Source organism: Bufo bufo, chromosome 2 (assembly GCF_905171765.1).
Source record: "Bufo bufo chromosome 2, aBufBuf1.1, whole genome shotgun sequence".
NCBI lineage: Eukaryota > Metazoa > Chordata > Amphibia > Anura > Bufonidae > Bufo > Bufo bufo.
Genome location: NC_053390.1, coordinates 694,329,974 through 694,347,528, shown reverse-complemented (window position 1 = coordinate 694,347,528; position 17,555 = coordinate 694,329,974).

Below are 17,555 nucleotides of genomic sequence, written 5' to 3'. Positions count from 1 at the left end.
TAGCAATTTTCTAAATTTTCATTTGTTTGCTTTTAAAGGGCTTCGGTCACCCCACTAAACAGTTTTTTGTCTTTTTTTGGTTAGTTATAATCCCTAAACTGCGATTTTTTCATACATACTGTAATTAATCATTTCGGTTCAGTAGATTATGTTAAAAACGTATTTTTAAAATATGCAAATTACCTTGCTACCAGCAAGTAGGGTGGCTACTTGCTGGTAGCAGCCGCATCCTCCTATCCTAAAGACGCCTCCTCCACATGTTGATTGACAGGGCCAATGGACGGGATCGTCCTCTGGCTGGTCCTGTCTGCTATCAAGATCTCGCGCCTGCGCCGTAATGGTATTCAGTCGGCGCAGGCGCACTGAGAGGAGGACGCTCGCTCGGCCGCTCCATCCTCAATGCGCCTGCGCCGATGACGTCATCAAGTACACCCGGAAGAGATTTATTATTAATAATCGTTGGTGGTATAGTGTTAATAACTGTCATTTTTATAAAATTATTTATTCCCATTTCGTTGGTGGTTTTTGTGGCAGCATGCTTATTACGTACATACTTACCTGATTCGAGGATGGAGCGACCGAGCGAGCGTCCTCCTCTCAGTGCGCCTGCGCCGACTGAATACCGTTACGGCGCAGGCGCGAGATCTTGATAGCAGACAGGATCAGCCAGAGGACGATCCCGTCCGTTGGCCCTGTCAATCAACATGCGGAGGGGGCGTCTTTAGGATAGGAGGATGCGGCTGCTACCAGCAAGTAGCCACCTTACTTGCTGGTAGCAAGGTAATTTGCATATTTTAAAAATACGTTTTTAACATAATCTACTGAACCGAAATGATTAATTACAGTATGTATGAAAAAATCGCAGTATAGGGATCATAACTAACCCAAAAAAAAAAAAAACTGTTTAGTGGGGTGACAGAAGCCCTTTAACCGCCTCCGGACCGCCTAACGCAGGATCACGTTCCGGAGGCGGCAGCCCTGCGCAGAGTCACGCATATATGCGTCCTCTCGTGAGACGCGAGATTTCCTGTGAACGCGCGCACACAGGCGCGCGCGTTCACAGGATCGGAAGGTAAGCGAGTGGATCTCCAGCCTGCCAGCGGCGATCGTTCGCTGGCAGGCTGGAGATGTGATTTTTTTAACCCCTAACAGGTATATTAGACGCTGTTTTGATAACAGCGTCTAATATACCTGCTACCTGGTCCTCTGGTGGTCCCTTTTGTTTGGATCGACCACCAGAGGACACAGGTAGCTCAGTAATAAGTAGCACCAAGCACCACACTACACTACACCCCCCCCGTCACTTATTAACCCCTTATTCACCCCTGATCACCCCTGATCACCCCATATAGACTCCCTGATCACCCCCCTGTCATTGATCACCCCCCTGTAAGGCTGCATTCAGATGTCCGTATGTTTTTACGGATCCACGGATACATGAATCGGATCCGCAAAACACATACGGACATCTGAATTGAGCCTTATAGGGGGGTGATCAATGACAGGGGGGTGATCACCCCATATAGACTCCCTGATCACCCCCCTGTCATTGATCACCCCCCTGTAAGGCTGCATTCAGATGTCCGTATGATTTTTACGGATCCACAGATACATGGATCGGATCCGCAAAACACATACGGACATCTGAATTGAGCCTTATAGGGGGGGTGATCAATGACTGGGGGGTGATCACCCCATATAGACTCCCTGATCACCCCCCTATCATTGATCACCCACCTGTCATTGATCATCCCCCTGTAAGGCTGCATTCAGATGTCCGTATGTTTTTTACGAATCCACGGATACATGGATCAGATCCGCAAAACACATACGGACATCTGAATGGAGCCTTATAGGGGGGTGATCAATGACAGGGGGGTGATCACCCCATATAGACTCCCTGATCACCCCCCTGTCATTGATCACCCCCCTGTCATTGATCACCCCCCTGTAAAGCTGCATTCAGATGTCCGTATGTTTTTTACGGATCCACGGATACATGGATCGGATCCGCAAAACACGCACTGAGAGGAGGACGCTCGCTCGGTCGCTCCATCCTCGAATCAGGTAAGTATGTACGTAATAAGCATGCTGCCACAAAAACCACCAACGAAATGACATCTGAATGGAGCCTTATAGGGGGGTGATCAATGACAGGGGGGTGATCACCCCATATAGACTCCCTGATCACCCCCCTGTCATTGATCACCCCCCTGTCATTGATCACCCCCCTGTAAGGCTGCATTCAGATGTCCGTATGTTTTTTTACGGATCCACGGATACATGGATCGGATCCGCAAAACACATACGGACATCTGAATTGAGCCTTATAGGGGAATGATCAATGACAGGGGGGTGATCACCCCATATAGACTCCCTGATCACCCCCCTGTCATTGATCACCCCCCTGTCATTGATCACCCCCCTGTAAGGCTGCATTCAGATGTCCGTATGATTTTTACGGATCCACGGATACATGGATCGGATCCGCAAAACACATACGGACATCTGAATGGAGCCTTATAGGGGAGTGATCAATGACAGGGGGGTGATCACCCCATATAGACTCCCTGATCACCCCCCTGTCATTGATCACCCCCCTGTCATTGATCACCCCCCTGTAAGGCTGCATTCAGATGTCCGTATGTTTTTTACGGATCCAGGGATACATGGATCGGATCCGCAAAACACATACGGACATCTGAATGGAGCCTTATAGGGGGGTGATCAATGACAGGGGGGTGATCACCCCATATAGACTCCCTGATCACCCCCCTGTCATTGATCACCCCCCTGTAAGGCTCCATTCAGACATTTTATTGGCCCAAGTTAGCGGAAAAAAAAAAAATTTTCTGACAAAGTCTCATATTCCACTAACTTGTGTCAAAAAATACTCACCATACCCCTCACGGAATCCAAATGCGCAAAAATTTTTAGACATTTATATTCCAGACTTCTTCTCACGCTTTAGGGCCCCTAGAATGCCAGGGCAGTATAAATACCCCACATGTGACCCCATTTCGGAAAGAAGACACCCCAAGGTATTCGCTGAGGGGCATATTGAGTCCATGAAAGATTGAAATTTTTGTGCCGAGTTAGCGGAAAGGGAGACTATGTGAGAAAAAAAAATAAAAAATCAATTTCCGCTAACTTGTGCCGAAAAATAAATAATTTCTATGAACTCGCCATGCCCCTCATTGAATACCTTGGGGTGTCTTCTTTCTAAAATGGGGTCACATGTTGGGTATTTATACTGCCCTGGCATTTTAGGGGCCCTAAAGCGTGAGAAGAAGTCTGGGATCCAAATGTCTAAAAATGCCCTCATAAAAGGAATGTGGGCCCCTTTGCCCACCTAGGCTGCAAAAAAGTGTCACACATCTGGTATCCCCGTACTCAGGAGAAGTTGGGCAATGTGTTTTTGGGTGTCATTTTACATATACCCATGATGGGTGAGAGAAATATCTTGGCAAAAGACAACTTTTCCCATTTTTTTATACAAAGTTGGCATTTGACCAAGATATTTCTCTCACCCAGCATGGGTATATGTAAAATGACACCCCAAAACACATTGCCCAACTTCTCCTGAGTACGGAGATGCCACATGTGTGACACTTTTTTGCAGCCTAGGTGGGCAAAGGGGCCCACATTCCAAAGAGCACCTTTCGGATTTCACCGGCCATTTTTTACAGATTTTTATTTCAAACTACTTACCACACATTAGGGCCCCTAGAATGCCAGGGCAGTATAACTACCCCACAAGTGACCCCAATTTGGAAAGAAGACACCCCAAGGTATTCGCTGATGGGCATAGTGAGTTCATAGAAGTTTTTATTTTTTGTCACAAGTTAGTGGAATATGAGACTTTGTAAGAAAAAAAAAAATCATCATTTTCCGCTAACTTGTGACAAAAATTTAAAAGTTCTATGAACTCACTATGCCCATCAGAGAATACCTTAGGGTGTCTACTTTCCGAAATGGGGTCATTTGTGGGGTTTTTCTACTGTCTGGGCATTGTAGAACCTCAGGAAACATGACAGGTGCTCAGAAAGTCAGAGCTGCTTCAAAAAGCGGAAATTCAAATTTTTGTACCATAGTTTGTAAACGCTATAACTTTTACCCAAACCATTTTTTTTTTTACCCAAACTTTTTTTTTTATCAAAGACATGTAGAACAATAAATTTAGAGAAAAATTTATATATGGAAGTCGTTTTTTTTGCTAAATTTTACAACTGAAATTGAAAAATGTCATTTTTTTGCAAAATAATCGTTAAATTTCGATTAATAACAAAAAAAGTAAAAATCTCAGCAGCAATGAAATACCACCAAATGAAAGCTCTATTAGTGAGAAGAGGTAAAATTCATTTGGGTGGTAAGTTGCATGACCGAGCAATAAACGGTGAAAGTAGGGTAGGTCAGAAGTGTAAAAAGTGGCCTGGTCATTAAGGGTGTTTAAGCTATGGGGGCTGAGGTGGTTAAGGCAGTGATACCTCCCAAAAAAGTTATTACTATACATTCCCCATATGTCTACTTTATGTCTGGATTATTTTGTAAATGTAATTTCATTTTTTTAAGATATTAGATTTTTTTTTCACTTTTTTTCACTTTTTTTTAACACTTTTTGTACCCAGACCCACTTGGTTCTTGAAGATCCAGTGGGTCTGATGGCAGTATAGTGTATTCCTGTGTATTTTAATTTACACTAAGCTTAATCAGGCTCAGAGATACCATGGCAAGCTGGATGGGGAGGGAGGAAGCTCCCTTCCTCTGTTAGCTCTTGAACTACGGGGATCAGAACCTTTCAGCCGGCATTACTATGCTCTGTACAGACTAGCCAATCAGAGTGATCACTGGCCTGGGACCGGAGCTGTTAGCTGAGATGCCTGGTTCTGTGTAATGTCTGTAGCTATGATGAACCTGTACGTCATGGTGGCTTAATACAGTGCAGTCCATGACATATAGATACTTCCTGGTGGCTTAGGGGGTTAAGTATTATATAGGCTCTATTTATATCACTTTGGAGGTCCCATCAGCCATTTTCATCAGAGGTATACCTCCTGGATACCTCCAAATCAAGTCTTAGGGTTCATTCACACGTCCACAAGTGTTTTGCGGTCTGCAAATTGCGGATGCGCAAAACACGGACCCCAGTCATGTGCGTTCTGCATTTTGCGGACCGCACATGGCCGGCACTTTAAATAGAAATGCCTTTTCTTGTCCTTGTCTGCGGACAAGAATAGGACATGTTCTATTTTTTGAGGAACGGAAGTGCGGATGCAGAACAGAAGTGCGGATGCGGACAGCACACTGTGTGTTGTCTGCATCTTTTCCGGCCCCATTGAAAATGAATGGGTCTGGATTAGAGTTGAGCGAACACCTGGATGTTCGGGTTCGACGAGTTCGGCCGAACTTTCGAAAAATGTTCGGGTTCGGGATCCGAACTCGACCCGAACTTCATCCCGAACCCGAACCCCATAGAAGTCAATGGGGACCCGAACTTTTGGGCACTAAAAAGGCTGTAAAACACACCCGGAAAGGGCTAGAGGGCTGCAAAAGGCAGCAAAATGTAGTTAAATCCCCTGCAAACAAATGTAGATAGGGAAATGATGAGTTAACATAAAATAAATAAAAATTAAACAATATTAATTGGAGTGAGGTCCCATAGCACAGAATCAGGCTTCAAGTCACCCACCAATGGAGAAGGTCACTTACTATTATTTTGACCACAGCACCCAGACAAAGGAGAGAGGTCCCACAGCAGAGAACCAGGCATCATATCACCCACCACAGGAGTAGGCCACCATTTAGTTACTTTGACCCCTACACCCAGACGGAGGAGAGAGGTTACACAGCAGAGAATCAGGCATTTAGATCACCCACCACAGGAGTAGGCCACCATTGAATCAGACCCCGGCAACCATGTCAGATGGCACAAGCATAAGCTTTATATCAATCAGCACAGGAGAAGGCAACTTTGACAGACTTTGACCCCTACACCCGGACGGAGGAGAGAGGTTTCAAAGCAGAGAATCAGGCATTTAGATCACCCACCACAGGAGTAGGCCCCAATTTAATGGGACCCCGGCAACCATGTCAGATGGCACAACCATCAGCTTCATATCAATCAGCACAGGAGAAGGCGACTTTGAAAGACTTTGACCCCTACACCCAGACGGAGGAGAGAGGTTTCACAGCAGAGAATCAGGCATTTAGATCACCCACCACAGGAGTAGGCCCCCATTGAATCAGACCCTGGCAACCATGTCAGATGGCACAACCATCAGCTTTATATCAATCAGCACAGGAGAAGGCGACTTTGAAAGACTTTGACCCCTACACCCAGATGGAGGAGAGAGGTTTCACAGCAGAGAATCAGGCATCATATCAACCACCACAGGAGAAGCCACCATTTAGTTACTTTGACCCCTGCACCCAGGAAGAGGAGAGAGGCACCACAGCACATATTCTGGCATCATATCAGCCACCACAGGAGAAGCCACCATTGAGTTACTTTGACCCCCGCACCCAGGAAGAGGAGAGAGGCACCACAGCACATATTCTGGCATCATATCAGCCACCACAGGAGAAGCCACCATTGAGTTACTTTGACCCCCGCACCCAGGAAGAGGAGAGAGGCACCACAGCACATATTCTGGCATCATATCAGCCACCACAGGAGAAGCCACCATTTAGTTACTTTGACCCCTTCACCCAAACAGAGGAGAGAGGTTCCACATCAGAGAATCAGGCATCATATCAACCACCACAGGAGTAGGCCACAATTTAGTTTATTTGACCCCTGCACCCAGGAAGAGGAGAGAGGCCCCACAGCACATATTCTGGTATCATATCAGCCACCACAGGAGTAGGCCACAATTTAATGGGACCCCGGCAACCATGTCAGATGGCACAACCATCAGCTTCATATCAATCAGCACAGGAGAAGGCGACTTTGAAAGACTTTGACCCCTACACCCAGACGGAGGAGAGAGGTTTCACAGCAGAGAATCAGGCATTTAGATCACCCACCACAGGAGTAGGCCCCCATTGAATCAGACCCTGGCAACCATGTCAGATGGCACAACCATCAGCTTTATATCAATCAGCACAGGAGAAGCCACCATTGAGTTACTTTGACCCCTGCACCCAGGAAGAGGAGAGAGGCCCCACAGCACATATTCTGGCATCATATCAGCCACCACAGGAGAAGCCACCATTGAGTTACTTTGACCCCCGCACCCAGGAAGAGGAGAGAGGCACCACAGCACATATTCTGGCATCGTATCAGCCACCACAGGAGAAGCCACCATTTAGTTACTTTGACCCCTGCACCCAGGAAGAGGAGAGAGGCACCACAGCACATATTCTGGCATCATATCAGCCACCACAGGAGAAGCCACCATTTAGTTACTTTGACCCCTGCACCCAGGAAGAGGAGAGAGGCACCACAGCACATATTCTGGCATCATATCAGCCACCACAGGAGAAGCCACGATTGAGTTACTTTGACCCCTGCACCCAGGAAGAGGAGAGAGGCCCCACAGCACATATTCTGGCATCATACTAACCACCACAGGAGAAGCCACCATTGAGTTACTTTGACCCCTGCACCCAGGAAGAGGAGAGAGGCCCCACAGCACATATTCTGGCATCATATCAGCCACCACAGGAGAAGCCACCATTTTGTTACTTTGACCCCTGCACCCAGGAAGAGGAGAGAGGCACCACAGCACATATTCTGGCATCATATCAGCCACCACAGGAGAAGCCACCATTTAGTTACTTTGACCCCTGCACCCAGGAAGAGGAGAGAGGCACCACAGCACATATTCTGGCATCATATCAGCCACCACAGGAGAAGCCACCATTTAGTTACTTTGACCCCTGCACCCAGGAAGAGGAGAGAGGCACCACAGCACATATTCTGGCATCATATCAGCCACCACAGGAGAAGCCACGATTGAGTTACTTTGACCCCTGCACCCAGGAAGAGGAGAGAGGCCCCACAGCACATATTCTGGCATCATATCAGCCACCACAGGAGAAGCCACGATTGAGTTACTTTGACCCCTGCACACAGGAAGAGGAGAGAGGCCCCACAGCACATATTCTGGCATCATATCAGCCACCACAGGAGAAGCCACCATTTAGTTACTTTGACCCCTTCACCCAAACAGAGGAGAGAGGTTCCACATCAGAGAATCAGGCATCATATCAACCACCACAGGAGTAGGCCACAATTTAGTTTATTTGACCCCTGCACCCAGGAAGAGGAGAGAGGCCCCACAGCACATATTCTGGCATCATATCACACACCACAGGAGAAGGCCTCTTTCAGTGATTTAGGCCTTTGGACCCAGACAGAGGAGAGAGGTCAGAGATTAGCTTCATATCCCCCAGCACAGCAGAAGACCGCTTTATTTGACTTAGGCCTCAGCACCCAGACAGAAGACAGAGGTAGCATGGCAGAGGTTATGGCTTCATGTCACCCGTTAGTTTAACCGGCCACTTTCATCTGGTTAGGCCCCGGCGCCCAGACAGAGAAGAGTTTCATTCAACTGTGGGTTTCATAAAATTTGTATCAAATAAAGAAGTGGCCCGTAGCACAACAAGACATGTTTTAGGCAGTTAATAAGGACTACTCTGCACAAGGGAGGGACAGGTCCTGTGGGATCCATGCCTGGTTCATCTTTATGAAGGTCAGCTTGTCCACGTTGGCTGTGGACAGGCGGCTGCGCTTGTCAGTAATGACGCCCCCTGCCGTGCTGAATACGCGTTCAGATAAAACGCTGGCCGCCGGGCAGGAAAGCACCTCCAAGGCATAACATGCTAACTCTGGCCACGTGGACAATTTCGAAACCCAGTAGTTGAATGGGGCCGAACCATCCGTCAGGATGTGGAGGGGTGTGCAGACATACTGTTCAACCATGTTAGTGAAATGCTGCCTCCTGCTAACACGTTCCGTATCAGGTGTCGGTGCAGATAGCTGTGGCGTGGAGACAAAACTTTTCCACATTTCTGCCATGCTAACCCTGCCCTCAGATGAGCTGGCCGTGACACAGCTGCGTTGGCGACCTCTTGCCACTCCTCTGCCTTCACCTTCCACCTGTTCCCCTGTGACATGTGGGAATGCTCTCAAGAGCGCCTCTATCAGCGTGCGCTTGTACTCGCGCATCTTACGGTCGCGCTCCAGTTCAGGAATTAAAGTGGGCACATTGTCTTTATACCGGGGATCCAGCAGGGTGGCCACCCAGTAGTCTGCACACGTTAAAACGTGGGCAACTCTGCTGTCGTTGCGCAGGCATTGGAGCATATATTCGCTCATGTGGGCCAGGCTACCCATGGGTAAGGACAAGCTGTCCTCTGTGGGAGGCGTATCGTCATCGTCCACCGTATCCCCCCAGCCACGCACCAGTGATGGGCCTGGGCTGCCACCCCGCTGTGAACTTGCGTCATCCTCGTCCCCCTCCACCTCCTCCTCCTCATCCTCCTCGTCCTCCAGTACAGTGCCTTGGCTGGCGACTTGTGAACCTGTCCTCTGCTGCTTAAACAAACCTCCCTCTGAGCCACTTCGAACAGACTGGCCCGAAAGTGTTAGAAACGAGCCCTCATCCTCCTCCACCTGGGCCACCTCCTCTAACATCATTGCCCTAAGTGTTTTCTCAAGGAGACATAGAAGTGGTATTGTAACGCTGATAACAGTGTCATCGCCACTGGCCATGTTGGTGGAGTACTCGAAACAGCGCAGCAGGGCACACAGGTCTCGCATGGAGGCCCAATCATTGGTGGTGAAGTGGTGCTGTTCGGCAGTACGACTGACGCGAGCGTGCTGCAGCTGAAACTCCACTATGGCCTGCTGCTGCTCGCACAGTCTCTCCAGCATGTGCAAGGTGGAGTTCCACCGGGTGGGCACGTCGCATATGAGGCGGTGAGCGGGAAGGCCGAAGTTCCGCTGTAGCGCAGACAGGCGAGCAGCGGCAGGATGTGAACGGCGGAAGCGCGCACAGACGGCCCGCACTTTATGCAGCAGCTCTGACATGTTGGGGTAGTGGTGAATGAACCTCTGCACCACCAAGTTCAGCACATGCGCCAGGCAAGGGATGTGCGTCAAACCGGCTAGTCCCAGAGCTGCCACGAGATTTCGCCCATTATCGCATACCACCAGGCCTGGCTTGAGGCCCACCGGCAGAAACCACTCGTCGGTCTGTTGTTCAATACCCCGCCACAACTCCTGTGCGGTGTGGGGCCTGTCCCCCAAACATATGAGTTTCAGAATGGCCTGCTGACGTTTACCCCGGGCTGTGCTGAAGTTGGTGGTGAAGGTGTGTGGCTGACCGGATGAGCTGGTGGAAGCAGTGGAGGAGGAAGCCGAGTAGGAGGAGGAGGCTACAGGAGGCAGAGAATGATGCCCTGCGATCCTAGGGGGCGGAAGGACGTGCGCCAAGGAACTGTCCGCCGGGGGCCCAGCCGCCACTACATTCATCCAGTGTGCAGTTAGTGAGATATAGCGTCCCTGGCTGTGCTTACTGGTCCACGTATCTGTGGTTAGGTGGACCTTGCCACAAATGGCGTTGCGCAGTGCACACTTGATTTTATCGGACACTTGCATGTGCAGGGAAGGCACGGCTGTCTTGGAGAAGTAGTGGCGGCTGGGAACCACATACTGCGGGACAGCCATGGCCATCAGCTTTTTGAAGCTGTCTGTGTCCACCAGCCGGAATGACAGCATTTCAAAGGCCAGCAGTTTAGAAATGCTGGCGTTCAGGCCAAGGGCTCGAGGGTGACTCGGGGGGAATTTGCGCTTCCTCTCTAAGGTTTGAGATATTGAGAGCTGAACGCTGCTGTGTGATATAGTGGAGACGCTAGTTGACGGTGGCGGTGGTGGTGGTGTCGGTGGCACATCCTCTGTTTGCTGCTCGGCAGGTGGCAACATTCCTCTCGAGGCGGAAGCCGAGGCAGCATCGGTAGAGGGAGCAGGGGGAGCCTCAGCGAGTGCCTGGTTTTTAAGGTGTGTACCCCACTGCAGTTCATGCTTTGCATGTAGATGCCTGGTCATGCAGGTTGTGCTGAGGTTCAGAACGTTAATGCCTCGCCTCAGGCTCTGATGGCAGAGCGTGCAAGTCACTCGGGTCTTGTCGGTAGGACATTGTTTAAAGAAGTGCCATGCCAGGGAACTCTTTGAAGCTGCCTTTGTGGGGCTGGGTCCCTGTTGGCGATGTCCAGTAGCAGGCGAACTCTGGGGGCGGCGGCTCGTCTGCTTTGGCCCCCTGCTCCCTCTTTGGCTTCGCTGTTGTCTCGGTCTCACCACTACCTCTTCCTCTGAACTGTGAAAGTCATCGCCACGACCTTCAGTCCATGTGGGGTCTAAGACCTCATCGTCCTCTGCATCGTCTTCCACCCAGTCTCCCTCCCTGACCTCCTCCTGTTCAGTCTGCACACTGCAAAAAGACGCGGCAGTGGGCACCTGTGTTTCGTCATCATCAGAGAGTCGGTGACTCTGCTGTGGTCGTATTCCCATGTCCTCTTCATCTGGAGACATAAGTGGTTGTGCGTCAGTGCATGGTATGTCTTCCTCCACTGGGGAAGGGCTAGGTGGACGCCCCTGGGAAACCCTGGAAGCAGAGTCTTCAAACAGAAGAAGAGACTGCTGCATAACTTGTGGCTCAGACCGTTTCCCTGATATGCTTGGGGGTGATGTGACAGACTGATGGGCTTGGTTTTCAGGTGCCACCTGTGCGCTTTCCGCAGAAGACTGGGTGGAAGACCATGTGGTGAACGTGCTGGAAGCACTGTCGGCCACCCAATCGATTAATGCCTGTACCTGCTCAGGCCTTACCATCCTAAGAGCGGCATTGTGCCCCACGAGATATTGCGGTACATTCTGCCGGCTAGTTGAGGGAGTTCGTTCCCTACTGTGTGCGCCTGGGGCCGAACGGCCACGTCCTCTACCAGCAACAGAGGCTCCACGGACACCACCACGACCGCGTCCTCGTCCCTTAATAGTATTTTTCTTCATTGTTGCGATTCAACTCGCACCACAATGAAATATATTATTTTTTATAAGCAAAATCCCCTCACTGGAATACTTTCAGTCTTTTGACTGTATGGATTACAGATGGAATGACTGTTATATGTGAGTACCGCTTTCTTTGACAGATTCTAGTATGGGTACATATATGTTTTCCCAACCCCAGCACATTAGTTTGCTAATTCCAGATGTATGAAACGCAGGCCTAACTGTATCTAGTATATTGAACGCCAGATAAACTAACTTGGCCTTTTTTAAATAAAAAAAATTCCCTCACTGGAATACTTTCAGTCTTTTGACTGTATGGATTACAGATGGAATGACTGTTATATGTGAGTACCGCTTTCTTTGACAGATTCTAGTATGGGTACATATATGTTTTCCCAACCCCAGCAAATTAGTTTGCTAATTCCAGATGTATGAAACGCAGGCCTAACTGTATCTAGTATATTGAACGCCAGATAAACTAACTTGGCCTTTTTTAAATAAAAAAAATTCCCTCACTGGAATACTTTCAGTCTTTTGACTGTATGGATTACAGATGGAATGACTGTTATATGTGAGTACCGCTTTCTTTGACAGATTCTAGTATGGGTACATATATGTTTTCCCAACCCCAGCACATTAGTTTGCTAATTCCAGATGTATGAAACGCAGGCCTAACTGTATCTAGTATATTGAACGCCAGATAAACTAACTTGGCCTTTTTTAAATAAAAAAAATTCCCTCACTGGAATACTTTCAGTCTTTTGACTGTATGGATTACAGATGGAATGACTGTTATATGTGAGTACCGCTTTCTTTGACAGATTCTAGTATGGGTACATATATGTTTTCCCAACCCCAGCACATTAGTTTGCTAATTCCAGATGTATGAAACGCAGGCCTAACTGTATCTAGTATATTGAACGCCAGATAAACTAACTTGGCCTTTTTTAAATAAAAAAAAAATTCCCTCACTGGAATACTTTCAGTCTTTTGACTGTATGGATTACAGATGGAATGACTGTTATATGTGAGTACCGCTTTCTTTGACAGATTCTAGTATGGGTACATATATGTTTTCCCAACCCCAGCACATTAGTTTGCTAATTCCAGATGTATGAAACGCAGGCCTAACTGTATCTAGTATATTGAACGCCAGATAAACTAACTTGGCCTTTTTTAAATTAAAAAAAAATTCCCTCACTGGAATACTTTCAGTCTTTTGACTGTATGGATTACAGATGGAATGACTGTTATATGTGAGTACCGCTTTCTTTGACAGATTCTAGTATGGGTACATATATGTTTTCCCAACCCCAGCAAATTAGTTTGCTAATTCCAGATGTATGAAACGCAGGCCTAACTGTATCTAGTATATTGAACGCCAGATAAACTAACTTGGCCTTTTTTAAATAAAAAAAATTCCCTCACTGGAATACTTTCAGTCTTTTGACTGTATGGATTACAGATGGAATGACTGTTATATGTGAGTACCGCTTTCTTTGACAGATTCTAGTATGGGTACATATATGTTTTCCCAACCCCAGCACATTAGTTTGCTAATTCCAGATGTATGAAACGCAGGCCTAACTGTATCTAGTATATTGAACGCCAGATAAACTAACTTGGCCTTTTTTAAATAAAAAAAATTCCCTCACTGGAATACTTTCAGTCTTTTGACTGTATGGATTACAGATGGAATGACTGTTATATGTGAGTACCGCTTTCTTTGACAGATTCTAGTATGGGTACATATATGTTTTCCCAACCCCAGCAAATTAGTTTGCTAATTCCAGATGTATGAAACGCAGGCCTAACTGTATCTAGTATATTGAACGCCAGATAAACTAACTTGGCCTTTTTTAAATAAAAAAAATTCCCTCACTGGAATACTTTCAGTCTTTTGACTGTATGGATTACAGATGGAATGACTGTTATATGTGAGTACCGCTTTCTTTGACAGATTCTAGTATGGGTACATATATGTTTTCCCAACCCCAGCACATTAGTTTGCTAATTCCAGATGTATGAAACGCAGGCCTAACTGTATCTAGTATATTGAACGCCAGATAAACTAACTTGGCCTTTTTTAAATAAAAAAAATTCCCTCACTGGAATACTTTCAGTCTTTTGACTGTATGGATTACAGATGGAATGACTGTTATATGTGAGTACCGCTTTCTTTGACAGATTCTAGTATGGGTACATATATGTTTTCCCAACCCCAGCACATTAGTTTGCTAATTCCAGATGTATGAAACGCAGGCCTAACTGTATCTAGTATATTGAACGCCAGATAAACTAACTTGGCCTTTTTTAAATAAAAAAAAAATTCCCTCACTGGAATACTTTATGGCTTTTCACTGTATGGATTACAGGTGGACTGGTATTAGTAGGGGTGACACAAGCACACCCAAGTCCCTGATGTAGGATTTCTATGGCACAGACCACTATTACAAGTGATTAATGGACGTTGGGAGAGATTGTGCTGCAGCACTAGTCCCAAGATAGCCGCCGCCTATCAGCCCAGTAACATGTGCCACAAAATGGTCTGCACAACCTTTAAAAAAAATAGCCTTGGACTGTGCTGCTAAATCGCTATTGGTCTGAATCCCAGGTGTAGATGTCTGACTTGTTTGGAGCTTTGGAATGCACACTGTGGCAGCTTCTGCTGCAGCACTACAAGTCGCAAAATGGCGGCCGGCGGTCAGCCCGGGTACATGTGGATGGAAAAATCACTCTGGCCACTCTAAAAATAGCCAATCCCTATCAAAAAAGCAGCTCAGCTGCAGTTGTTCAGATGAATCACAGGTGGAGGAGAGAAATTTGCTTCCAGTTATTCAATTATCCCTGCCTATTCTCGCCCTAGCATCAGCTGCGTCTAACCCTGTTCTATTCACATCGGGAGTGAGCACGTCCCGACGTGCGCACAAGCTTATAAGAGGCTGAGTCACATGCTGCACTTGGCCAATCACAGCCTTGCCAATAGTAGGCATGGCTGCGATGGCATCTTAGGGCAAGTAGTATGATGCATGTTGATTGGCTGCTTTGCAGCCTTTCAAAATGCGCCAAAATACATGCCGAACGACGAACCCGAACCCGAACTTTTACGAAAAAGTTCGGGTTCGGGTCCGTGTCACGAACACCCCAAAATTCGGTACGGACCCGAACTATGCTCGAACTGTTCGCTCAACACTAGTCTGGATCCGTTCCGCAACGTTGGGGAATGGATCCGGATTCATTTTGTGGACGTGTGAATGCACCCTTAAATGTATGCTACAGTATAGCCTTTTAGTGGCATACATTGCGAATCGGCCCTAACGTTTAAAAGTTTACAGCCCAGAATAGCTCTTTTGCATTGGCCTACTGTATAGAAAGCATAGTATATGAACCCAGCTGGGCCTCCATTGGAAACTGCTAGCAATTCATTCATAACTTCTAGCAGCAATAATAAAGTAATGGCACATCTTAAAGTCATAAGATAATCCAAAATTGTTACTACAAGGAGATGCAAGTAGTTGCTAAAAGTGACGTGTCAGGAAAAGACACGGGGCCTCTTTAAATTATTTTGTGCTTGACAATCATAATGAATTGTACGGCAGACTACATTGTAGAAATCTGCTTCCACAACAAAAGTGGCTTTTCTCCTTTGAGAAAGGCCAGTCAGCAGGCTTATAATAGAGGAGAAGAAGCTATCACACGGTGATAAAAATCAATGCAGTAAAAGATTGTGCTTCTGGGGTTTCTGGGAGTTAAATATTAATAACATACTGAAGACAGGCCATCAGTATCAGATTAATTGGTTTCTGTTTCCTGGCACCTCCACCGATCAGCTGTTTGAAGGGGCCACGACGCTTGGACATGTGCTGCGGCCTTTTCCTCAGCTCAGTCATGAAGTGAATGGGTTTCAGTTGTAATACCAAGCGCCACCACTATAAAATGTATGGCGCTGTGTTTGGTATACAGTGAAAAGGTTGCAGCCTCTTCAAACAGCTGATTGACAGGGTTCCGGTAGTCGGAACACAACGGATCTGATATTGCTGACAAGTGCTACTGTAGAGTAAGGGCTCAAAAAAAAACTAAAAACTGTATGAAAACTGAGGCATACGGAGGCACATATGTATACTTATATGTGCCCACCCTAGTAAGGTTTGGACTTGGAGAATTTATAGGAATCAGCCCAAAAATTTTATGGGATGTGGGATACTACAAAAAATATAATTAGACTGTAAGGTGTATTTCTCTTAGAGGACAAATTGATTCATATATAACATAAAGCTAGAGGCTCAACTGCCTCACTAGCCGATCAGCCTCCCACTAATAGGCGACTGAGACATAACCTTTATTGTCACATGATTAAAACCTAATATCTGGGTCCATCAAGTGAATGAAGAACACTTACAATGATGTACTGAATGGATAAATCAGTGATGATATTTGCACACTAATAATAGAGAGGTATACCTCTCTTTTTAACTAGTATGTGCTAATGTAACTAGTGTTGATTAAAGCTGGCCTTGGATTCTAGATCCGAAGTCACCTCCGTCTAAACTTTGTTCGAATGCTGTAAAGCGATATGTCTGCTTACAGCATCCAAATGTATAGGCTCCGGCGAGGTGAAAACCATTCTAAAACTTGAATCCGAAGTCGGCTTCGGTACTGGCTGGTACATCGGTACTGAAGCTGACTTTGGATTCATGTTTTAAAATGGTTTACAAGTTTAAAAATCGAAGTCGGAAGTTATTCACCAAAGTCTCGCGAGACTTCGACGATAACGAATTTTCACCTTGCCGGAGCCCATACATTAGAATGTTGTAAAGAGACGGATCTCCGTACAGCATTCAAAGTTTTGACCAAAGCGACTTCAGGGTTTAAGAGCGCTAGTTTTCCAGAAGCTGGCTTTCCATATTATTGCGCGAGTATCATCTCTGATATTACTTTAATATGAGACACATGAGCAATTTCTATGTGCAGTACATGTGTTCTTGATTCACTTTATGGACCCAATTATTAGGTTTTAATCATGACTCTATATAACTAGGCATATTTACTACTGTGCGACCAGTCGTTCCAGCCATATAAATTGCCACAGACACAAATATAACTACCCATGCAAAGAGAGTTTTTAATGACTTGAAAAAAAGATGATCCAGAGACCAGACTTTCCATCTTCAAGGATGAAGGAGGCCTTCTTTAATATACTGTATTATTGTGTTTTTCGGCTGCCATATGTTCTCTATTTTCTAAGAAGACTAGCATAATATAGACAACACAAATATCTGTTCACAGCACTTATCACTGATTGCAGGTACACCTTTATTAAGAACAGCACACTGCCAAAGAAATTGCATGTGGCTGATGATTATGTTTCAATAAATGGACATACAGAAATAATTTGGAGAAAAGTGTACAAAAGGACACTGCTATCAGATGGGAATGCTAAGTAATAAAGCAACATGACACAAATACATTCAAAATAATAAAGGACAGTTACAATTAATTTAATGAGCACCAGATGGAAAAACCTGATGAAAAATATAACAAT